This window comes from Mustela nigripes, chromosome 3 (assembly GCF_022355385.1).
Source record: "Mustela nigripes isolate SB6536 chromosome 3, MUSNIG.SB6536, whole genome shotgun sequence".
NCBI classification, from domain to species: Eukaryota; Metazoa; Chordata; class Mammalia; order Carnivora; family Mustelidae; genus Mustela; species Mustela nigripes.
In genome coordinates, this window is record NC_081559.1 from 182,121,547 (window position 1) to 182,147,689 (window position 26,143).

At 45.6% G+C, this 26,143-nt stretch overlaps 1 long non-coding RNA gene across 1 annotated transcript in view; it reads left to right on the forward strand.

The window, feature by feature from the left end:
• LOC132013267 (uncharacterized) overlaps positions 1-26,143 on the forward strand; it is a 60,675-nt gene that overhangs the window by 21,229 nt on the left and 13,303 nt on the right. The window contains exon 2 of the long non-coding RNA XR_009402946.1: positions 11,508-11,645. This is a non-coding gene — a long non-coding RNA (uncharacterized LOC132013267). The remainder of the gene's footprint in view (positions 1-11,507; positions 11,646-26,143) is intronic.

Consider the following 26,143-nt stretch of genomic DNA (forward strand, 5'->3'; position numbering starts at 1 on the left):
CAGATTGTTTTTCAGAGTCCATAGTCTCTCATGGTTCACCTCCCCTTCCAATTTCCCTCAACTCCCTTCTCCTCTCCATCTCCCCTTGTCCTCCATGCTATTTGTTATGCTCCACAAATAAGTGAAACCATATGATAATTGACTCTCTCTGCTTGACTTATTTCACTCAGCTTGATTTTTTTTTAAAGATTTTATTTATTTATTTGACAGAGAGAGATCACAAGTAGGCAGAGAGGCAGGCAGAGAGAGAAGGAAGCGGGCTCCCTGCTGAGCAGAGAGCCCGATGCGGTACTCGATCCCAGGACCCCGAGATCATGACCTGAGCCAAAGGCAGCGGCTTAACCCACTGAGCCACCCAGGCGCCCACTCAGCTTGATTTTTAAACACTGGAGATATTATGGTAAATCTGAGTGCCAAGAAAGAGGATCCAGCAGAAGGAAAGGTAGGAGGTGGAGAAGAGAAAAATGAATATTAATGCCATGGGTCTTTGAGAAGGTAAGCAAGAATAAAATCCATAGCTCACATGCAACCAATTGCCTTCTCTAGGAGAAGGGATCTTTCCTCTCTAACAATGGAAGGGAAATAGGACAGTATTGGTACAGATGCAAGTCCTTTTATAAATTTGATGGTGGGAAACCAAGAGCATTGACTTCTGGTGATTTCTGTATTCTCTTGTTATAGGAATTAAAAAGGGTAATGTGGATGAAAATACTTCAAAAGCACTAGAGAAATATAAAGCAATGTTTTCACTTCTTCAGCTCATTATCACCCAGCATATAGTGGAGCTTTGCATAAATGAGACTCCAAGACAGCTGGAATTGGATGGGGCTGGACTCAGGGGCTCAGAGGCAGGAAGGGAGGTCTAAGGCATTTAGCCTGGCCAGGCTTGTGCCTTGGAGCAAAGCCAGGGCTGAGAGGGCCATGTGGAGAAGAGGCTCCTACAGTTTTGTGTCTAATTCCTTTTCATATGGGCCCAACCCTGCTGGCAGTATTCACTGGCTCTGCAAAAGGAAGGCTCTGGATTTTCCCAGTCATTGCACAATGTCCTGTCACGTCCACAACGAGATACTGCTGATCACTGTGGGTAGAGTGACCCATGGTGACAAGCACTTGGAACAGACAAGCTAGTAAGCAAGCCTCAACGGGGCTGCACCGTCTCCTCAACCTGCCTGAACTGTGCAATCCCCTGTAATCCTTATAGGCCTGAGGGGCTTCCCACTCACTCACAGACCAGCCAACAATCTGATTCACCCTCTTAGCTGGTGGGGAGGCAGGAGTCTGTGCAGAGCAGCTGAACAGTGAGGAAGTGCTCTGGTTTAATGGGTCTGCATGGCAAGTGTTCTTTCCCCCTCTTGTCTACTTAAAAATTTTTTTTGACAGAACATGTGCTCGTTGTTGAACAAGTGAAATATGCAGATAAAAATATATCTCCCTCAATTCTCAGCCAAAGGTAAAAACCTTAATATTTTAGTATATGTCCCATCTGGGATGGATATATATATATATATATATATATATATATATCTCCATATATATGGATGTATAATAAAACTGTGAATATATATATACATAACTTTTTTTAATACATAACTTTTTAATGCAATAATGTTTTGTGAACATAAAGGCAGGAAGGGGAAATGGAGTTCAAGTGCTCTAAGATTCTTGTGTTTTCTGGGAGGTGTTAAACACTCTATATGAAAGTGTATTTTATATTAACAGTAATAAGTCAAGAATGCACATTGAAACACCTAGGGTACCCACTAAAAGAATGATATAAACATATATAACTAGCAAGCTAATATAAGTGAAAAATGAAGTAATAAAAAACAAACAGAGGAGAGAAAAAAACTAAAAACAAATATGGCAAATAGAAAACAGACAATAGCATGGTAGATTTAAATTTGAACAGAGCAGTAACTATATTAAATGAAAATTAATTAAATATTCTAATTAAGACTCAAAAATTGCCAGAGTGGATAAAAAGAAAAAAAAATATGCAGCCTTATATTGCTATAAGAAGCATGGAAGAACACTGAAAGGGTAGAAGGAAATGGATACACCCTGAACACTAACCAAAAGAAATCTAGTGCTGTGTAAAGTAGCCTTTAGGTCCAAAAGTGCTATTAAAGATAAAGAAGGAATGATTTCCCATAATGGTAGAGTGAAGAGGACAGCAATTCCCCTCAACAAAAAGAGGAATTCCAAGACTGGACAAAATTATCAAAAACAACAATTTCTGAGTACTAGGAGTTGACCAAAGGCAGAACATTTGAAAAGTATTTATTCTTAAAACATTACTAGAGTTTCAGGTGAGAAGAGTTAGACTGAGGAGGCAGTAGGGGCAAAAGCCCATGCTTTCCCAGGTAAAAGTATTGGTATTAGCTGGGAATGCACCAAGAAAACCCACAGCTCTGCTGTCCTTGTTCAGAACATAGGAACAAAAAAGATGGCAAAAGGAGAAAATAGTTATTAAAATTGTGGCATTAGTTCCAAACATATCAATAATTACATTAAGTATTAATGGATTAAACATAATGCTAAAAGGCTCAAGATCCCTGCAAGGTAATGTAAGGACAGATTTAGAGCTTTGGAGTGAGCCAAGTTCATGTTTGGACCCCAGCTCAATCACTTTCATTTCATCAAATGTAAAATGGAAATGATATTTGTACTTCCGTCATAGGGTTAAATGAGGTTATCTGTGTAATATGTTTATTCTAGTACCTAGTATCTAGTAAGTACTCAATAAATATCAATCACTTCTCTTAAAATTTAATATAACAAAGACAAGCAGTGGTCAATTTCTCTAGGAGCACTGGGTTCATCTAGAATGGGGCTTGTTAAACCATAGTTACAAGCCATATCTGGACTCCCTCCTTTTTGGGGAAATAATTTTATTGGGACTCATCTACACTCATTTTTTTATAAATAGTGTATGGCTACTTTTGTGCTATGACAGAGAAATTGTAAGGTCCATAAAGTGTAAAATATTCATTATTTGTCCCTTATAAAAACAAAACCAAAAACAAAAACAAAATATTTGGCCACCCCTGACATAGAACATGATTGAATCTACTTCCAAAATCCCATCCTCATTTTTCTTTTGAGACATCTTGTATCAATTTTTTGCTCTTAATACTATTGATTCCATGTTTACTGTTAAATATATCTACTTTGAAAATAGTGGGGATCATTTAGATGTTCACTTGATAAAAATTATAATCTTTGCTTGCTATCTGATACCCTATCTCCAAACCTTCTATCTTTCTCTGTAACCTTTTACTTGTGATACCTCTAAAAATCATAGTCCTGCAGAGTCCAAACTCTGACTTCAGTAAGTTAACAAAGGGTATAGAAGCTCTTGGAGATAGAGGCCTGGTAACATTCTAAAAGTAGTTGTTGGGTACTTAAACTCTAGTTAAGCACTTAGGACTATTAGCTTTTGGCTTACAATATAAAAATTTGCAAAAGCAGGAAGCATTAATGCAAACTTATTAACATAGCCCAGCAAATACCACCTGAGCAGATCTCCCTCATCTAGAGAAAATCCCTGGTGTGTTACCAACATTCAGCAAATAGCCAATAATTCTGAAGGTCAACAAAGTGCCAAGCTCTGTGTTAAGCAATGGGGGAGAACAGTGGCCTGAAGATGACGGGACCATGAGTATGCGTTCAGAGTACTACAGACTAGTAGGGGAGCTAGATACACATACACACATATAAACACCACCTCATAAAGAAAACAAGGAAATCGGTAACATAGTGAGGTATAAGGCTCATCTACTCTGGAAGTTTAAAATGTTTCATTCTGACTTGGGGAGGATCCAAAGACTTCCCAAAGAAAAGGAAATTGGAGTTCATGACTTTGCTAGATATTACCCATTTCACCTTGTAGGTCTACTCTCCTCCTCTCCTCATTCTGCTCTGTGCTCCAGGAGGCTGATTTTTATGGATTATATCACTAATGTTCCTGTGCTTGCAAATCAAGTTTGGGACTGGACAATGGGTGGCTTCAGTATGAGATGGAAGGGGGTAAGAGGACAGAGCTGGGGTATTCATTCCCCAGCTCCCATCCTGCCAAGCCTAGGGTTGCCATAGTCTAGTCTCCTCTATCAAGGGGCACAATCCGGATCAGATGACTTTCTCTCTCCAGTGCAGGAAACTCCTCTGCTGAGCCGTTGAGACCTAAGGGTGAAAGCAGCTCTTTGCCATTGCTAGTTCCCAGCGCTTCATAGCTTTCTCTGGGTTCCCTTAACTCAGCCCACCATTTTGAACCAATCCCTTATTAAATTCACCCCAATAACTCCTTTAGAATGTTCCATCTGTTTCCAGCTAGGAGCCCAATATATACCCCTGAAGAAATTTTAATAGCTATATAATATACAGCTTAAGAATATGGACTTTGGAGTCAAAAGAAACTGTATTTTAATCCTAGTCTTTACATACAGGTTACTTACTATAAGGTCTTGGACTACTTCCTTAACCTCTTTGGACCACAGTTTCTTCATCTATATAATGAGGATGAGAGTCCCTACCACACAAGTTTTTGTACAGATTAAATGAGATAATATATGGGAAATGCTAACTGCTCAATGAATGGTAGTATTAGTAACCCTACTGCCTGGTAGGGAATGGAGATGAGCGAAAGTGGCAAACACAGGGTAAGAGTAGAAATGCACGGAGACTCCTGCGGTGAGGACTACGTTATTAATGAAGAAAACCCTTCTGGGGACCCAGCAGGATGACACCCCAAGCTTCCATGGCTCCCTTGGGACTGCCACAAGATTTTCAGAACATGAGCAGGAAAGAAAACCAATTGCTTTCTTTTTGTCCATAAGAGATCCCAGAGCTCATGGTTCCAGCAGCCTCTTCCTTGCTCCCTTGCCAGCAGTCACAGCCGACAAGCATTCCCATGCCTGCTCTGAGAACACAGTGGAAGGGACAGCAGGACATGTTCACCTCAGGACTGCCAGGGTCAAGGAAACCCACAGCATGGGGCCCAAAAGAAGAGAGGGCAACCCTGGCCCCCTTTTAGTATCTATAAGGAAACAAAAGGGCAGGGGAGCTCTAGTTCTCTGGCTTTAACCGATCTGCCCTCTTCTAATTCTGTGTTCTCTTCTGACCACTGAATCTGGCCTTGTTAAAACTGTAGGAATTAGTGGTCCACGCTCACATATCTAGCCATTTATTCACTCTATTCTCTTTTTCATTTGCCTTTGATCCTTGCCTCCAACCTTCCAACCATCTCTTTACTGATCTAGTCATTCATTCACTCATTGGTTCATTCACTTACTCAAAGACTCATTTGCCTATTCATTCATTTGTTCATTCACGGATCAACATAACATTCAGGGAGTACCTTCTTACTACCACTCATCCGGCCCAGCGCAGGCTGTGTGCGGACAGGAATGACTTCTCTCTCATTGAATCCTCAGTACCTAGAAAGACGATTGGGGGTTACCAAGATGAGAGTGAACAGTCCCACAGCCCTTGAAGATGCCTGGCGTGTCATGAAAGGGTATGGTTTGCCTGCACCCATAGGAGGAGTCCCTACTGGCTGGAGCGCAGGGGTTGTAATGGTCAGGAGGTCCAAGGAAGAAGACAGGCAAAGAGGCCGCCCTGTATGGATGTCAGGCCAAGGAGTTTGGTTTGATCTGGCAGGCACCAGGCAGTCCACCTGGCTTTCATTAGGGGAATGGGATGTTCAATGATTTTTAGGAAGACAATTAATGAGAGACAGAAAACCAAAAGCCAGGAGGCCAGAAGTAGGCTTAGGCTGAGGTCAAGTGGATGGAGATGCAGAGGCAGTATTTGAGGCGTGTTTCCAAGGAACTTTGATAAGTCATATCTCAATCCCATCTAAAAAAAACCCAAGCTTTGAGGGGAAAACACCTTGTCTTTGTGTTCTCCTTTCTTGGGGAACATTAAAAACATTTCCAATCCAGAATGTTAATGATCACATGGGCCCTCAAATGGTGGCGACCAGAGCTGTTCCCGTGGGCCACAATGCAGGCCATCTGCAGCTCGGGGAGTAAGGAAGTCTTGGCCTTAAAGAGATCTTTCTCTTTCAGCTCATTCCTGATAGAAGCTCGGAGATGCTCTCATTTTACAAATGAGAGCTACAAAGAGAGGCCGACCTAGGTTAAGTACTTTCTCTAGGTCATGCAGAACTCCCACTGAGAGGACTCCAGCTTTTCTACCACATCATCAAATGAATATTGAAGGTGTTCATACACCAAGACTAGGGCTTTGATACAAATTACAGATAGGGTATACAAAGAAAGTAATTCCTGTGTTAGAGCTATTTTCCCATAAAATTCCTTTTACGGAGCTTGAAAATATATTTAAAGGTTACAAACTTTTTTTTTTTTTTTTTTTTAAAGGTTACAAACTTAACATAGAGATTCAACAAATGGGTTGTGTTCTCAGGGTCATCAAAAAAGGGGGAAATCTGGAGTCCTTCCTGGTGGTGGCCCCTTTCACCTCTTGGGAACTTAGAATGCAATTCAGCGTAACTCTGAACAATACCAATTCTGAGCCAGGATTCTGTGTAACTTAAGGATCTCCTGCGGCTCCCTCCTCACTGCCTTCCCCTTCCCAAGGACTGTTCCCTGGTACTCAGCCCTGATCCCCCTTCTGGTTCACCACTTGGGCTGCATTTCCACATGCTGCATGTTTGCCTTCTCCTACCTCTCCTCAGGCTTCGCACCAGCTGTGGACCCAAGGTCACCAACTGGCCAGCTAACCATCTGATAAGGCCTGCAACACAGGGCATGGCCTGGGCCATATTTTAAACAAATTTGAATTGGTTCTCAACATCTAAAAAGTATAAAACTTCCCATTAAAAAAAAAATCCAGATTTCTGGCTTTTCTTTAAAAATCGGGAAATCTGGGGGCCCCTGGGTGGCTCTGTCAGTTAAGCATCTGACTCTTGATTTGGGCTCAGGTCATGATCTCAGGGTCAGGAGATGGAGCCCCAGGTCAGGGCTGAAGATGTTCTCTCTCCTTCTCCCTCTGCTCCTCCCCACCACACTTTCTCTCTTTAAAAAAAAAAAAAAAGAAAGTCGAAGATCAGGCAAGACAGGGCCTGCCTTCCCACACATAATCGGCCAGAGCTGATGAGCTTGTGTTGTTCAGTTTGCCACAGCGCTACTTTCTGCTGACCTCACTCATTTCTGGAACTTGACTGACCCCAAAGGCATTTGAGTTCCTGACCCTTGCAGCAGATAACCCTTGGGATATGTAATGGAGCATCTGTCATCTCAAGTATTTCTGCGGGACCCGGGAGGTTCGCACCATGTAGCATTTTGTGATTTAACTAAGACCGGAATGGATTTGACTCAGGTACGGACATACAAATCAAAGAACATGTGAACTTCTAGATGCACAATGACTTTTAAACTTGATTTTCTTTTCTTTTCTTTTTTTTTAAAAAGATTTTTAAATTAATTTATTTACTTGACAGACGGCAATCACAAGCAGGCGGAGAGGCAAGCGGAGAGAGGGGTAAGCTCCCCTCTGAGCAGAGAGCCCAATGCGGGGCTCTATCCCAGGACCCTAAGATCATGACTTGAGCCAAAAGCAGAGGCTTTAACCCCCTGAGCCACCCAGGTGCCCCTAAACTTAATTTCCTTAATTTCAATTTTGTACTGAGGTGTCATTCTGCTAGGTGTCGTATTTCTTCTTTACTTTGGAAAAAATAATTTTTTATAAAAGGAATATTTCTAATAGAACCATATCTGAAAATGGAGGTAAGACGGTAGAAAATAAAAATCAGAATCCCTTTACCCAGGGATGAACTCTGTTAATTTTATGTACATCCTTCCAATCTTGTCCTATATGTTTAGACACATAGAAAAGCGGGATTGTATTACCTCAATGGTTTTATAGTATTTTTTAAATTTTTATTTTATTTTTAGATAATATTTTTAAGTTTTTAAAGATTTTATTTATTTATTTGAGAAAGAGATAGAGAGAGAGAACATAGGCAGGGGGAGAAGCTGACTCCACTGAGAAGGGAGCCCCATGCGGGGCCTGATCCCAGAACCCCAGGATCATGACCCAAGCCAAGCGGCAGACACTCAACTGACTGAGCCACCCTGGCTCTCCACTCTCTCCCCTATGGTGGGCTCCTCAAGAGAAGAAGGCACATCTTTTGTCCTAAATGCCTAGTCCAGTGAGGTCCCATCCTGGATGTTCGATAGGTGTTTGTTGATTGAATAAAAGCACAACTGACACAGGGCTCCTGTCACTGCTTCCATGATTTCTTTCCAGAACTAGGTGTTTTCTTAGAGACCTACCCTGCTCAGTTCATGGCCCTTCCTGCCTAGCCTTGTGCAAGAAGGTGGCTTCACTGGTCTAGCCACTCTCAGTCGGACCCCCTGCCAGGCCGTGGGGAAGGCAGTCTGAGCTGGAGGGACAGACAGTGCCTCCCAAGACCTCAGGGTAAGCCCAGACAGGCCTGTTCCTGGAACCGCCCTTTCTGCTGAGACTTCTCAGCGCAGGGACTCCAGGGAGCTGGTCTAACCATGTAGGCAAATCTTGTTTCCAAGGCAATCTGCTGAATGAGAAGGATGAGTAAAGGCTTTATGAACTGTAAAAGGCGGCAGGAACACAGGGGATTACCATTTGGCATGACTACTAATCTCGTGAAGAGACAGTTCCAACAGGGACCTTAGTAATGACATCATCCATCCCCTGCCACCATTTCCCAGATGAGGACAAGGAAGCCCAGAGAGGGGAAGGACTGGGCAGAGCAGTGGGCAAGCAGATCTGTAGGAGCCCTGGGGAGGAAGGCTGAAGAGCTCGCCTGTGGATGGATAAGCGCTAAATGTCTGTGCGCTAGAATGTCTGAGCTGAGAGCCCTCCTCTAGCTGACAAACCAGGTGCTGAGACAGGGCGAAAGCCATGGGCCACTCTGGGAGCTGGGGTAGGGGGCCTTGCCCTTGTTGGCAAGGAGAGGACAGAAAGGTGACAAGCCGTCGAGGAGGGAGGTGTTCACCACCAGGCAGAGGGCTTTGCAGTTTATCTGGCAAGGTGACGCGCACTCGTGCCCACCTTCCCGTAGAGCTCTCACCGTGACAGGGCTATGGACAGGAAAGCACGGGAGGAAGATCTCATGGGGCATCCCGTGTCTTCTCTGCCTGCGCCCTCTTTGGCACCCCTGCCTCCCTGCTGGTGAGCCTGGGGTCTGCTCCAGGCAAAGCAAACCACCCCGGAAGCACGCCGCTCGGGGATTGTTGAAGTAGCAACAGAAATCACCTGGTGAACCAGGAAAGTGGCCTGGGCAACAGTCGGATCCAGAGCAGGTCTGGGCCTCCATGTCCTCTTCTGTACAATGGGCAGCTGCTCCCAGCTCATGCAGATTCGGAGGGCTGCGATTCTGAAAAGTCACGGCGGCACAGGTTGCCCTTCGGTTCTGTGCCTCTCCCGCCCTGCACACGCCCTCTGAGCTCTCCCTCTGCCTGGAAAACCCCCTGCCTTTCATAGCCTCCTGTCTCCTCTCCGCCTGAGTCCTGCTGGTCCCAGCTGTCCTTCTTCGACTTGCAAGATTGACCCGTCCTCTCTTGTCACTCACAAAGCCTCCACTGGAGCAAGCAGAGCCCTGCCTGGAGGGCTGGTCAAAGGTTTATTCCTGGGTTGCCTGGGTGGCTCAGTGGGTTAAACCTCTACCTTCGGCTCAGGTCCTGATCTCAGGGTCTTGGGATCGAGCCCCGCATCAGGCTCTCTGCTTGGCAGGGAGCCTGCTCACCCCCTGCCCCCACCTGCCTCTCTAACTACTTGTGATCTCTGTCTGTCAAATAAATAAATAAAATTAAAAAAAAAAAAAAAGCTTTATTGCCTCTTCGATGGTCCCTGTTGAAGGTTTAGGGGCGTCCTTCTGTACATGTGGCTTTCAGCCTGTGAGGGGACTCTCCTGGTGGGAGCACTGGGGGGAGGAGCTGGATAGGACAGTCTGACCTACAATGTGCCCCACATCTACTTTTGTATCGCTGCCTTGGTTCCAACATAAAGGACGACACAGAAACGGAGGAGGGACTCATTTTTATAGTGCGTAGAGGGCTCTCCAAGGCATTATTACGTAATTGATTCTCTCAACTGCTCTGCAAGGCAGGTCTGGCCGCTGAGCAGCTGGGCCAGGCGGGATGGCCCCAGGTGAGATTGCCCCTGCCACTGACAGACTGCTGGGCTGGGCTTTGGATCTTGCCCCTTACTTGCTGTCCTCGCCCGGCAAGTGTCTCAACCTCTCTGATCTGCAGTTATCTCATCTGTGAAATCAGAGTGATGATCTCCACAGGGTTATTGTAGTCAATGAGTCAGTATATGTGATATATATTCTAAGGGCCAGGAAAGTGGTTAATACTACCATTATTGTTCTACTTGGTGGTGTGAAGATGCCAAAAGTCCTGATGTCTGGGTTCCAGGGAAGAAGGCTGTAGACACACCCTCTGTGTGTCTACACTGGCCCCCCCATCATCCCCCAGTATTGCTTCCCTTACCCGTGGGGTCAGGTTGTGTGCCCAACAGTCCTTATGGAGCCATGGATTGAACCAGGGGCAGCTATGTGACCCAGGCTGGGCCAAATGGATCCTGTCTGGGAACGTGGTATTTTCTGGAACAGCCATTCTCACAAGCCCTGGCAGGTTCCGATATCAAGGAGTCGGGAACTGCAAGGCAGAGCGGGGTACAGAAAAGCAGAGAGAGGAAAATAAAGCAAGCGCAGGGAGGAACATAGATAAGACATCGATCGTGTGGCAAGAAGGAGGGAGAGGCCGAGAGGGAGGCCCAGGGATGTGGCAGGTCGCTACCAGGGTCCTGCCCTCTCCAGTGCCTAAGAGGATGTGAGGGTGGTGGATAAGGGGTGGGCTCTAGAACCAGGAGTCTTTGGCTTGAACTCATCTCCTTATTCTTCATTAATTACATAATCTTGGACAAATAATCAAACCCCTCTGCGCCTAGTTTCCTTGTCTGCACAAGGGTGCGACGCAACAAAATCTGACCTAGTTACCATGTCTACGGTTCTATGACGCCCTTGGGAGGGAGTGGCCTGGGGTTGTATGAGTTCTCACTGTCATGCCTCCTCTCCCTTCCATGAACTCTGGGATTGGGTAGAGCTATTTGTCTCCTCAAAACCTCACTTCATCTGTAAAATGAAAAAAGTACCAAGTACACTGTTGTCAGGGTCCCATGAGTGGTGCGCCAGTAACTGCTTAGCCACTGACTCTGATTTGTAGTGTTTGCTAATTTCCATGGTACGAATACACTCCCAACGGCTGATGTCCAAGGCACCGATGTAAAACATTTGAACGTGGAATTGGCAGAGATGAGCACCATTATGTAATATTTCCCCTGTACACATACAATAGACATAATTCCAGCCTGGATTATATGTCAATGTAGTAAAACAATTAGACACAGGTGAATGTTGCATTTTTATTATAGCTGTTCTTAATGTAATTTCTTTAATTGGGAGTTTACATAACTTAATTTTCAGTAATTGCTGTGTTTAGGAACCAGCTTGCAAAATTCTTGGAAATTTAACCATTGGCTCGCAAGAGCCAGAAGGACCTGGCTCCCTGTGCTGCAGATTAGCTAAAGCTCACAACAGGCACGGGACAAGACCAGAACACCGGAGCGCCCACACAACGGTAACCTATGTGATTCTTGTCATTTATTTTTATTACGCAACTTAAAACCATAGGGGGAAAATCGGGGGGGGAAACACATTTTAAAAGCACTTTTTATGAAGTTAGGGTCACTACGTTTCATTGAGCAACACAGACTTGAGGTTTATGCAATGTGATTTACTCATAAAATGACTGTGCTTGGCATAAAGTCAAAACTGAGACCAGAAAAAGAACTAAAAAATGTTGGGTTAAAAAGTTTGTGAAACTTTGGGTGTATTGCGGTAGCTGGACCTTGGGAGGCAGTTCCTCCCCAGGGACTGAAAAGGAGTGACGGAGGCTGCGGAAACCGCGCAGGGCTGTAGTGTAGGGGTTGGGGGGGTGGTATTTACTAGGGGCATGTGCAGTCTGGCGATATATGAAGTCAGTAAGAAGTAGGATGAAGTCTATTCCCTGCCACACACACGTTGTATGCCAAGTGACAGTGCCCATTTTACAGAGATACATGCATGTTTGGAAAGAAAAAAGATGGGCATACGCAAATGCACCATTGGAGAATTAATAAAAGGAAAACAGATGAGGTCCGAAGGTTCGCCTTCCTACTTTTTGACTGGAAGGTCGTGTGAAAAGCGAAATACATTCAGCAGAAAGTATACCACGAATTGTGAGTTTGGATCCTTTCCCTGGCTAGTGGTGCATCCGTTCTCGTGGTGCTGGGTGTGGGCAGCGGTCAGAGCTCCCAGTCTGCCCGCGATCAGCTCCAAGTCCCCCGTGATCACATGGTCAACAACAGATACATCAGCTGCCCTTCTGCGCCCATATAGCCTTTCTGTTTGTCACTTTCAGTACAGTATTCAATAAATTACACGAGTTATCCAAGTCTTTATTGTAAATAGCTTCGTGCTAGAGGAATTTGTAGGCTAATTTGTAGCCAGCTGTAGGCTAATTTAAGTGTTCTGTGCATGTTTAAAGTAGAATGATGAATTATTGAACTCTACATCTGAAAACTAATGATACTATGTGTTGGCTAATTGAAGTTAAATTTTAAAAAGGGGGGGGAGTAGAATAAGTTATGCTGTGAATTTGGGTAGGTTAGATATATTACATGCATTTTGACGTGTAGTGGTTTCAGCTTACAGTGGGTTTATTAGGACATAAGCCCATCCTAAGTCGAGGAAGAGCTGTATTTGCAAAGGAGTGGGAAGGGTTGGGAAAACCACCAGTGATGGTGAAATGGGCTAGAGGAGGAACATCCATGTGACTTAACGTGCCCTAGACCCGCAGGGACTGAATTAGTTGAGAGAGTGCCTGGAGAAGGCCATCTCACAGGGGCCCGGGGGACGCAGCCAACACCTGCCTCCTTCTGGATCTCCAGTGATTCCCATGGGCCAAACCGCATCAGCAACCAGAGGGAAAACAAACCACTGACGTCCACCATACAGATGAGCCTCCAGGGACCCAGAGCTGGGCCAAGAGAAATGGAGAGTGGGTCTGGAGGGGCCAATCACAAAATTCCAGGTGTCCATCACAATATTCCAAGATACAAATTATACATATTAGGATGGAGGTCAATGGGGGACAGGGAAAGAAAGTAAGGACTTGGAGTGCAGAGGAACATACTAGAACAAGTTCTTTGCTCTGATGTTGAAGATAAATCATGTCTTGAACGAAAGAGTGTAATTAACCCTCAGCATCTGAGGTCTCAAAGAGAAGGCAAATCTGATAGTTGCTGGGAAAGCAGCAAGCACACCTAAAGAAGTCTTTGGAAAACAGCCTTTCCCCTTGTGGTGTTTGAGACAGAATCCAGGCCTTCCCATGTGAAGTCAGGGCTAGAGAGAAAATTGACTCCTTGTGTGAAAGAATGGGTTGGTCACAGGAAGCCGGCACCACCCCCTTGCGAGAACCAGAGAACCACGTATTGGAAGACAAAAGTAAAAATGTGTGTGTGGGCAGTAGAATGGGTCTCAGGAGTATTTGTAAAAATCTGTGTTTATCAGCTAAGAGGAAGAGAAGCTGTGTAGACAATCAGGAAGCGATGACAGTTTCCCTATGAAAAGAGAATGTACCTACATGCAAAGAAAAATGCCAGGCAGGCAATACACCAAACTATGAATGGAGGGTGTCTTTGGGTGTTGGATTATGAGTACTTTTTATTTGTTTGATTTACTTTCATGTATTTTATAATTTTTGTAAAGTAAACCTGAATTAATATGCAATGAGTGAGTTAAGCTAAAAAAAGGTAATAATGTCTTTGAGCAACAGTAACAGCTAAGAATTGGGATTGATGACATATCTGAAAATTGTGCCGAACGTCTTCCCTCTGCTCACCTTTTCCTCCCACCTCTGCCTCCAGGTTCTGTACTCGATTTACAAATGAATGAATTGATCTTGTCATTTGCAATGGAAAGTCTGGAGAGGCCCTGGGCTCTGCTGGAAACAAGAGGGTTCTCAAGGGATTGCATTGTAGCCACTGCTTGGGAACATTCTCTACCTGCTACCAGGAGGCTGAGTGGGGATCAAAAAGTGTTCTTTCTCAGAATTTGGGGCTTTTATTAGTTAGAGCAGCCATAACAATTTAGCACAGACTAGGAGGTTTAAGACAACAAGAATTTATTGTCTCACAGTGCGAGAAGCAAGAAGTCAGAAATGAAGGTCGGTTCCTTCTGGAGGCTGTGAGGGAGAATCCATTCTGTGTTTTCTCCCAGCTTCTGGTGGTTACCAGCAGTCCTTGGCATTCCCTGGCTTGCAGCTGCATCGCTGCAATCTCTCTGCCTCCACATGGAATTCTCAAGGTGTCTCTGTGTTGCCATGCCTCTCTCTCTTTATAAGGTCATCAGCCAGTGGATTGGGGAACCCCCCCCCCAATTCAGTATGACTTCATTTAACTTGATCACATCTTACAAAGACCCTATTTCCAAATAAGGTCACATTCATGGGTACTGGTGGTTAGGACTCTGACATTTCTTTGTAGGGGGGACACAATTCCACCCAACCCACCACAGTACCATTTGCCAAAATATTTTTGCCTCAGAGAAAATTCATGCTCGAGAATTTTCCTATTGAAATAATCATGACTATTTAAAACTTTTTTTGGGTGCCTCCCAGGTGGCTCAGTTGGTGAAGCATCTGCCTTCAGCTGAGGTTGTTGTCCTGGAGTCCTGGGATCAAGCGCCGCATCGGGGTCCCTGCTTGGTGGAGAGTCTGCTTCTCCCTCTGTTCCTCTCCTGTTCCTTCTCTCTTTTGCTCACACTCTCCCTCTAAATAAATGAAATTTTAAAAAAAAACCCACAAAAAATCCCTTTCTTTTTGAACTATAATCTAATACCAGGGAAGTGTAAAATCACGTTCTGTTCCACAAGTGGTCACGCAGTGACACACCCATATAAAGACATTAACTAAGAAGCAGAACATGACCTCTCCTTCAGAAATTTCTCTCTTGTCCCCTCCCTTAACCCTCCCCTCCAACACCATAGATGTGCTTCCCATTTTTGAAGTTATGAAACATGAAATAATGCAGTCTACTCTTTTGTGTCTGGATTATTTCCCCCAACATTGTTTTGTGAAATTCATCCATGTTGTGTGTAGACATGGTCTGTTCAATTGTAACCACTCTGCGGGTTCCATTGTATGATTGTTCCACCATTAACTCTACTGTGGGTGGATACTTGGGTTGTTTCTGTTTTGTTTTTTGCTACTATCAACAGGGCTGTGTTGATACTCTCATACCTGCCTTTTGGTAGACAGACACACATAGCTCTGTTGAGTACATGCCAGGAATAGAACTACTGAGTCACAGGAAATGTCTGCTCAGTGAAGTAGATACTGCCATAGATGTTCAAAGTCATATAGCTTACATTTTCTCCAGCAGCATAGGACTGTTCCAGTTGCTCTTTATTGTCCTCAACACTTGGTTTTGTCTTTTTAATTTTAACCATTCTAGTGGATGTGGATATCTTTTTTTTTAAATTTAATTTTATTTTTTCAGTGTTCCAAGATTCATTGTTTATGCACCACACCCAGTGCTCCATGCAATACATGCCCTCCATTATACCCACCACCAGGCTCACCCATTCCCCCTCCTCCCCTCCAAAAGCCTCAGTTTGTTTCTCAGAGTCCACAGTCTCTCATGTTTTGTCTTCCCCTCCGATTTCCCCCAATTCACTTTTCCTTTCCTTCTCCTAATGTCCTCCATGTTATTCCTTATGCTCCATAAGTAAGTGAAACCATATGATAATTGACTTTCTCTGCTTAACTTATTTCACTCAGCACAATCTCCTCCAGTTTCATCCATATTGATACAAAAGTTGGGTATTCATCCTTTCTGATGGAGGCATAATATTCCATTGTATATGTGGGCCACATCTTCTTTATTAATTCATCTCTTGAAGGGCATCTTGGCTCTTTCCACAGTTTGGTGACTGTGGCCACTGCTGCTATGAACATTGGGGTACAGATGGCCCTTCTTTTCACTACATCTGTATCTTTTGGGTAAATACCCAGTAGTGCAATTGCAGAGTCATAGGGTAGCTCTATTTTTAATTTCTTAAGGAATCTCCACACTGTTTTCCAAACTGGCTGCACCAACTTGCATTCCGACCAACAGTGTAAGAGGGTTCCCCTTTCTCCACATCCTCTCCAACATTTGTTGTTACCTATCTTGTTAGTTTTGGCCATTCTAACTCGTGTAAGGTGGTATCTCAATGTGGTTTTGATTTGATTCTCCCTGATGGCTAATGATGATGAACATTTTTTCATGTGTCTGTTAGTCATTTGTATGTCTTCTTTGGAGAAGAATCTGTTCTTGTCTTCTGCAAAATAAGATATTTAATGCAGCATTGTTCATAAGAACAGACAAAACAAAACAAAAACTGGAAATGACCGAATGACTTGAAAAGATGCTTTTGACGTATTAAGTTAAAAATAAAGTTATACAATTCTATGAGCCCATTTTAAAAGAAACAGAGGGAGGAGAGAGATGGGCAGAAATCTCTAATTTCTCTCTTCCTCGTCTTTTGTCTACATATGTTCTTAATGCGTCTGATTTCTCTACCTGCAATGCGCCCCAACCCCTGAACTCTTTCCATGGATGTTCATTTGCGTTCTTCAGGCTTCATTTCTTCACCCCACCCCTACCCACAGGAAGGCCCTCCTGATCACCCATTATAAAACAAGCACCATCTGATCTTCCTGTTAGAACCCAGTTGTTTTTCTTCATAGCAAGGAACAAGTTTCTAAGTATATATAATGTTGTGTTGTTTGCCTTCTCCATAAACGCAGGAACCACAGGTGCCAGATCCTGGCTATGGGGCCCTACTTACAGCAGGGGTTTGGACTAGACATTCATAGGGATCACGGTCTAGTGGGGATAAGAGAGACAAATAACATGATTACCGATGGCCGTGAATCCTTCAAAGAACATAAAATAAATGACTGGGGGAAGGCTGTGCTGAGGAGAGGGAGTTGAGACCTGAAAAAATGATAAGCATCCAGGCCTGCAAAGATGTGGGAGAGGTTATTTTAAGCAGACCGTGGAGCAAGTGCAAAGGCCCTGGGACAGTTTGGCTGGAGGGCAGTGACAGGGCCAGGGTGAGGGTTATAGATGATGAAGTCAGAGTGGAAAGTGTGAGTGAGATGATGAAAAGCCTGGTAGGCTATGCTAAGGAGTTTGGATTTGGTTGCAAAAGCAATGGTAAGGCAATGGAGAGTTTTAAGCAGAAAAGTGGCATGACCTAATTGACATCTTTTCAAAGATCCATCTGGGTGCTCTATGGGTTGCTAGGGTATAAGAGTAGAAGCATGAGCTAGGGGGCTATTTCATTGGTCTCAGAAAGACAATGGCTGGGATCAAGATGGTAGCCATGGGGATGGAGAAAAGTGAGTGGACTCAAGACCTAATTTGGCAACTGTACTACCAAGACTTGTTGATAGATTGAGTGTGATTTATGGGAAAAGAGAGAAATCAAGCATGACTGATCTGGCCTGAGTTACTGGGTGAATGATGGTGTCACTAAATTTGACGGGCAAGAATGGAGGAACAAGTTTAGGGGAGAAAATAAAAAGTTTTGTTTTGCATATGCTAATTTTACAATGAACTTCAAGATGATGATTACACACCCATGTGGAGATATACCTGCAAGTTGAATGGCTATGTGGGCCTGAACTCAAGGGGAGGGATTGGGACTGGAGAGTAGTTGGTTATCAGCAATGTGGATAGTATCTATAGCCATGGGACCAGAAGGGAACTGAGGGAGGGAGTGCGGAAGGGCCCACGCAGGGAGCCTGACACTCAGCCTAGGGTTCTTGAATGTTCACAAACAATCAAAGGAAAAGCCAAGTCTTAGCAAAGGAGACTGAGAAGGAGCTTGGCTCTTTGTGATGGAAAAACTCAGAGTGTTTGGTATTATGAAAGCCCAAGAAGAACGTGTTAGAGAGAAAGAATAGTCGATTGTGTCGCTTGCTTCTGAGAATTTGAGTTCAATGAGGAGGAGTTCACCCTTGCATTTGGCAAGCTGAAGTCATCTGCACCTTGGTTAAGGACAGGTTATCTGGTTGGGGTTGGGGTGGGAATGGAAGCCTGTTGAAATCTGTTGAAGAAAGACTTAGAGTAAGCAGCAAGTGACTAACTTCTTATATGTGTGCATATAATGATGTCTGTCACACTGTGGTTTCTACACCTGTCTCCCCTCCTACTCAGGCAGCGCACTATGCCGTATTCATCTGCACATTCCCAATCTTTAGTACAGTATCCCTGATACATAATAGACACTCACGAAATTGTTGAGATGCTCTTAAAGAAAATCCTGGGTCCAACTTCCAGACCAGCCAGGTGCTGTATGTATGCCTGGGCACATCACGTAAGCTCTTACTGTTTCATCTGCTAAGTGGAAAAATTAAAAAACAGGGTGAGCAATGTCAGTCTCCCAGGGTTATTGTGAAGATGGAATAAAATAGCAAATGTCACACCATAGTGCTTTGGAAACTCCAGCTCACCATACAAACCTGGGTCAGGGTTATTGTGAGCAGATGACAGAGAATCTGCCAGACTCCAGCTCTCCGAGGCACCTGGCACATTGTCCCTTGAAATTTTACTTGCAAAATCAATTCAAATTGGCTCCAATACAGACACTTCCTCATGAACTGAAAGTCAGCCAAAAGACACAGAACAAAGAGCCGCAGTAATTGTTAGCATCTCACACACCAGGGCCGTGTTTACCAGAGATGCTGGTTTCAGGATCAACCTTCTCGAAGGAGGTCTTTATGCATCTGTTGGGAAAGTTCCACCAGACAGAATCTTAATAGCATTTCCCAGGGAAACAAAATTGAAGGGATTTGCCATTACCCTTTAGAACCAGGAATTTACAAATGGATTTTAAGGGCTGAAGTGTGTTAATCTGATTTCCCCTTCCAGGTCTAGCTGTGAAGAGGCTGTACAGACCAGGGTCTGCCCAGGCATTGGTGGCTTGAGGAAGGCAGCAGTCTCCCCTATTTCACTCTCTGTGTGGGCACCACCTTCGTGCTCATCATTGCCATTATCAGAACAGCATCAATTTCTGGAAGCCAGGGGCTTTCTCTGGGCTTGATGCTTACAGACATTACCTCGTTTGCTCTTTGCCAACACCTCATGCCATCAGGTTGATGTTCGTTCCCTTTTGACAGAGAAGGGAAGTGGTGGCTCAGGAAAGTTCATCTCGACCATATTCTCAATACAAGAAGTGGTGGAGTTGAGATTTGCATTCAAGCCATTGTACTTCAAAGCCTGAGCTCACAACCACGTTCCCATACCACCTCTTAGGGGAAGTTGTTTGTGTCCTTCAAGGTTGCAAAGATGGCCGTGAACCCGAGCTCACTGCTGATTGTGCCAAGGAAGATGGTGATTCTGAGTCCTCTTACCCATGCATGCCTACATACGCACATCCCTCAACATCTAAGACCTGGATGAAGAGCTGGCTTCCCATGGCCCAGACTCATCTGGGTTACAGGTTGACATTGAACATTCTTTCCTGGCCACAAGCATCTACCAGTTCTGTTTCCCAAAGGAAGGCCCAGGTGGGGGTTTGTTGTCATCAAGTATGGCGTGTTTGATTGGGTAGAGTATCCCCATCGAGCCGTGGAATCATTTGCACAACACTCTTGGGCTCATTTGCTGGGAGGCAGTCTGTGGGGGAGGCTGGCATTTAGAACTTCATGGACTCTCTCTAGTCTAGAAATTAGAGAACCTTTCGGTTCAGAGCCGATATGCCTGTGTTCAAATGTTGCCTTTGTCACTTACAGCCAAATGATCCTGGGCACTGGTGGCAAACTAAGATAACAGGCTATTTACTAGGTGCCAGAGCCTGTTCACAGTGTTTTCCATGAATGTGCTCATGAAATTGCCAATTCTGAGAGACCCCTGTTGTTGTTTTTTTTAATCATCCCCATTTTATAAATGAGACAGTCAAGGCACTAAGAGGTGAAGGGACTTGCCCAAGGGCATATGGCTAATTGTGAAGTGGAGGAATGAGAATCTGGGCAGAGCCCACCCCCCCTGCCACCATGCAACCCTGCTCCACTCACCTATGCCTCTTGGAACCCTGGTTTGGGCATCTAGCAAATGGAAGGGATCCTACACTCTATGGGATAGTTGCAGAGCTTGATTTAGAACCCCACTTGTGAAGACCCCTCGTTTCACCTCAATTTCATCACCCTTAATGGAAGTCATCTTCTAGAATGGAAGTCTGACCGGAGCGGTGAGCCCCAGATCAGACTGTACTTGAATAAATGAGTGTTGTCTCTTTAGAGTTGGGCTCTTCTTTCACCAAGGGATGGAGGAGAACACCAGCCCGAGAGGGTGTATCAGTTTCCTTTGTTGTAACAGAACATCACAAGCTGGGTGGCTTAAAACAAGAGAAAGTTATTCTCTCATAGTTCCAGGGCTGAAAGTCCAAAGGCGAGGTGTGGGCCAACCATGATCTCTAGGAAGGCTCTGGGGAGGAGCCCTCCCTTGCCTCCTGCAGCTTCTGATTCTTGCTGTCCCTTTTTGGTGTCCCTGATCTTTGACAGCCTCAATCTAATCTCTGCTTCTGTCTTCACATGGCTGTCTTCCTTCTGTGTGTTTATATCCAAATTTCCCTCTTATAAGGACACCGGTCCCTGAATCAGGGTTGACTCTAATCCAGTACAACCTCTTCTTAACTCAAGCACATCTGCAAAGATCCTATTTCCAAATAAGGACGTATTCTGAGGTTCCAGGTGGATATGAATTCATGGGGGGTGGGTATTATTTGATCCAGAATAGAAGGAAAAGGTGCCTGGGTAGCATTCCAGCTCTGTACCCTTCTTGCCTCTCCGAGGGTCCATCTTGTCATCTTTAAGATGACAGCGTTGGTCTTTAAGGCCGTATCCACCTGTAACATTTCTTGTTTCCTAGGTGAGCAAGCAAGCCTCACTGGGGGCCGTGAAAGGCCACAACAGTCTGGAAGACAATGTAGCTACAAATCCCATAATGACAGGTGTCCCATTCTAGATGAGTCTGCAATTAACAAACAGCTACTCCATGCCAGAACTTTCAGCCACCGCATCTGAGGGGTTCTTGGGTGGGACCTGGTGTCCTTGGTCCAGATGAGACCATGGCTGGTGGCCTCTCAGAGACAGCCCAGGAAAGGGCTTCAGAAAGAATAGAATCACAAAGAGATTGTGACTTGGCTTGAGAGGAAGGGTAAGAATGAGCAGTGTAAGTGATCTTGGTTAAGCGGGGTGGTATGTGGATGTATCTGGAAGATCCCAAATTGGTTAAATGCTGGACCCCTAAAGAGAGGCTTTGGATCTGTAATGTGAGAGGTTAGCATTAGAAGGTTGGCTTGGCCAGAAAGTAGTAGGCAATGTACTAGCACCGTATATATTCTCCTTTAATGTTTAAAACAAGTCATTACAAGGTAAATACTCTCCTTACATACACGTGTATGTGTATATGTGGATATTGGACGTGAATTCTGTTAGGACCAAACAAAGCACGTGGAATGGCTTTGAGGTTGTCACCCTTAAGTGCATGAATGCGAAGAAGACCGGACAGAAATATGCCACAATTATATAGTGATTAGCGTAAGTTCAACTAATCCGATTTTTTCTTTATAACTTCTTTATTTTCTGTTTTTTTTTCCCCATGTATTTCTTTTTGAAATCAGAAAGCTATGACCTTCTCTCATATGATTTTTTGTTATCAAGTCAGTAACCCTTTTACCTTCCCATGTAGAAGTTGTGAAAACGGGGGTCCCTAGAGTGATTGGCTGAGGGGTCGCAGCATTGGGAAATGGCAGAGCCAGGAGTCCAGACCCGGGCGGGGCTGATTCCCGGCCCAGATCAGGGTCAGGCTTGGGTGTGGAGGTTTGTTTGGGTCCGGGGCTTTGTCTCAGGGTTGGGGCCGTGGGCTCCCTCCTTCCACCCGCCGCGCACGCGTCTGCGGGCCTGGCCGCCTCTGGTCTCGGGCGGTGGGGCGTCTCCTCTTGCTTCCCTCCTCTGTGTGTGGACAGTCAGCGATTCGTCCCGGAGCCAAGGACAGCCTGTCAAGGGCTCAGACTCATTTTGCTTCCTAGGCAGGGAAGAGGCCTTGCTCTGTGGAAACCATCAATTCAAGGGGATGAATTTAGCTGCCACCCCTAGCAGGCAGCGGGAAAGTGGGCAGGGGCCTGTCCGCCGGAGGAAGCAGGCCTGGCTCCAAAAGGGCTTTTGTCTGAGGCCGGGCCGCAGGCCAGAGTGACATTCTTCAGTGGAGACTGCCAGGCCACCGCTGAGTGGGGCACCTGCAGGGCACGGAGGGAGAGAAAGCGAGGAAGAGGCCCGTCTTTCTTCCAGAGAAGAGAGAGCCTGGAGGGCAGAATCTGCTGTCTGGGGGGCCCCGGGGTGCCGAGACCATGCCAGCAGGTGCTTGGGGCTTGAGGAGAGAAGCCAAGCCCCAGACTCCCACACTGCCCAGAGATGTGGACTCCTGATTTTGCAGCTTTTGTTACGTTTGAGGAGAATCCTAACAAAAGAAAAGAAATCCACTCCTTCTTTGACTGGTTTCTTATAAAGATCCGGCATTCGCAGACCTCTGTGGTGGGAAGAAAGGTCCTATTTTAGAAGTCTTCTAAACTTCCCACCCCCACTCAGGACACATGTCCCCATTTGTCGTGGATTCTACTGGTGCCCCACCCTGGGCCCCTCCACAGGGGACCCAGTTTCTGTGTGTTGGTGGCTCATGGCTGCAGCTGCCCCTCTCCGCCTGTCAGGAACCATCTTCTCTGGGAGGCTACCATCCCCCACCCCCACGCCACTCCCAGCCCCTTTGTGGCCAGTTACCGACAGAAGGGCCTCAAAGAAGCCCCAAGTCTCGTGGAGTAGCTCATGCTTCAGTGCCCCCCAGAGAATCAGGCCGAAGCTAGACTTTTCTCTTGGCTTCCATCCTTTTTCTGACCACCCATAATCAACCCAACTGGCTCTCTGGCGTTGTCATCCCGACCCCACTGGCTTCAGATATTGATACTTTCTTACCATGTCATCCCCTCCGTAGTTTCCTACCACGGTAACTCAGACGCAAGCTCGATGCGCTTGTGGGGCTTGGAAGGCACGTGTTTCCAGGCGTTGGCTCGAACAGGGACACGGGAAGCTCATTTTCGTGTTGTGTCACTATCTGTCATCCTGTGATTACTCACCAGGGCCACTTCCCTTCTCCACCTCCTCTGGACACGCACAGCCCGTGTGGAGAAAAACGGACGGTGACTTGGTAAGGAAGAGCCTTGCCTTAGCTGCCGCGCGTAGTTTGAACCTGGATGTTCTGCCACACCCAGTCCATTACGCCCCTGGCCATGAGCCATTGAGGTCCTCGGTCCTTCAGTGTCTTCCTTCTCTGTCCATTCAGCATTTACTCCTTTTGTCCCAATCCAGTGCTAGGCCCCCGTGGTCACACCCGGGGGGGTTGGGGTGGAGATCGCCTAACTATCCTGACTGGGGTTGCACAGGGAGAAACTAGATTCAAACCATATGCCCGACTCTCCCTAACCAGTGTTTTTCACCATGATGCCACATCACTCCTACTATTGTAGTTTCCAACTGTTTGTAACTTCTTTCCCACCGACAGTTCTCGTGTGTGTTTGGGGGTGGTGAGGATTAAGGGTGAGGCGAAGAGGGGTATGTGGTAAATAATTTGCTTACAGTCATTCAGCTGGGCACAGCCAGACCTTAGCCCAAAGTCTAGCTGATTGTAAAGAGCCCAAGGCCCACCTGTCTTCACCGCAGTGTGCTGTACCACCGCACTGGGTGGCACTCATCCAATCAACTGTTCTTTTTCAAATGGCCCCTATATACCAAGCATTGTGTGGGGGTACACATGTCCATCTTCTTTGCCTCAAGGTGAGATAGATTCTGAAGTGAACTCCCTGGGGGATCAGGTGGGGAGGAAGTTTAGATGTTTAGAGGAAGGAAGTTCCAGATTCTGGCAGGAGAAAGAGCCTCTGTCCTGGGCTTCCATGCAAGGTTGAGCGTGTTGTTCATTGCACAACTCTGGCTTGGACCATCCACTCTGTAGGATGTATGAGCAGCATCTGTGCAGTTGTGAATGGCAGCTGTATATCTGCTTTATAGAAAAAGTGTTGAGGGAAGTCAGGAAAAGCATTACACAGTCAGGCATCCAGCCACAAAAATGTATTTTGAAAGCCTGCCCTAGATATGATGGGCACCTCTTATCTCTGCTCTCCAAGAGTGAAGTTCATTTATAAGGGGAAACAAAGCAAAAGAAGGCTAACAACACACGGCAATATGGGAGAGCAGGCAATTTTCCTCCTCGCCCTCACCCCAGGAACATGGGGCCACACCTGGAGACTTTTGTGATTATCATAAAGAGATGGTCTGGGGGTATGCTACCGGCATCTAATGGGTACACCCCACAATGTATAAGACGGGGCATAAGAACAAGATAATTGGACCTGGAGTGAGAAATGTGGGGCTGCAGGCCAGCATGGTGGCCTCTGACCAGCCTTCTCAGTTTGGGTTCGAGTCTGGTGGCTTCTGTGGTGTCCATGCGCTTTGTTTCAGGCCCCTGGTTCAGGGCTCATCTTCCTTCCTTGGCATGAGTTTCAGGCTGAACTCCAAGGAATCAGATGCTTCAGTTTGACCCCAACGTGCTCATCCTTCTCTGGGCAGCCCTTCTGGTTCTGGTTCAGGCCCCTTCTCTGTCTCTGGCCCTACATAGAGAGTTCCTGGAAAATGGGATGATATCTTAAAACCCTAAAGTATTATTGGTGTCCTGAACTTATACCATGTCTTTTTGGTTTGGTTGTATGACCCATGGCGGTGGGAGCACTTCTAGGGGGAACCCTGTACAGGTCACATCTCCCTCATGGTCTTATGAGTGAAAGGAAAATGTCTCAGGCCAGTTTTTCCCAGAAGTAGACCCTGAGCCAATGATGTGAGTGCAACTGATTCATCAAGGAAATGCTCCAGAGAAACGAGTAAGGGAGTGGAGGAAGAAGGGCAGGAACACGGAAGAAGACAGGTCAGGGTGTGATTTCAGCCAATGTCCCGGCTTCACACTGAGCCCACAGAGAACTCTGGAGCATAAGCTGCACCTCAGAGTCTGTCCCAGCTCAGATCTGAGGAACTGTACCCTTGGGTCACCACACACACCGTTACACGGCGTGAGGAAAGTCACGGGCATCCTGGGTTAGCCTGCAGAAGTGGAGACAGACAAAGACTGCTCTCTGGCTCTCTGGTCCAAGGGATTTGAGGGTTTCTAGATGCAGGCCAATAACATCCATCACAGTTTCAACTCTGTTAATCTTCTCTCTGTTCCAAGAAGTGATCACTAAGAAGTCTTCAAAAAAGTAGGAGAGGAAAGAATTTAGTTTGCTGATGTTCCTTTAGTCAAATCCAAATAGTTGACCTCCGGTCTTCCTTCTAAATTCCAGATTCTGGCTGGCCTGCATGACTTCCTCTTTCGTTTCAATATCAGTCTGAATAAGACTCAGTTAAATTGATTTGCAGTAGAAACAAAGCAACACAAAAACTTAAGCCAAATAGAAATGATTTTTGAATAATCTGGGGGAGGGTTGGTTTATTTGTTTTCCTGGATATCAACACATCTGCTTCCCTCGAAATCTGGGCAATCGAGTGTTGATTATATGACAGTCCCATCAGTGGATCTTTGTTGAATATTCTGAACGGTGCCTCTCACTTCCTCCCCAAAAGGATAGCCTCTCTCCACTTACTGCCAACAGCTGATGTAGGATTTGCATGTTTGAATAATAAAGAAGGCATAGCAGTTTAGACATGAATAATTTTTAAGTTAAGAAACAAGCAAAGATGCCGTATAGGTAGCCCACCAGAATTTGACTCTTAAATGTGGGAGTACAATCTGTACCTGGCTCATCAAACATAAAGTAAAACCCCAAAGTGCCAAATTTTATACCCGTGGCTTTCAACCCGGTGCAGTTTTGCTCCTTAAGGAACGTTTGGCACCACTGGGGACAGTTTTGGTTGTCATGGGTCAGGGGAGGAGCCAATGGATATGCCGC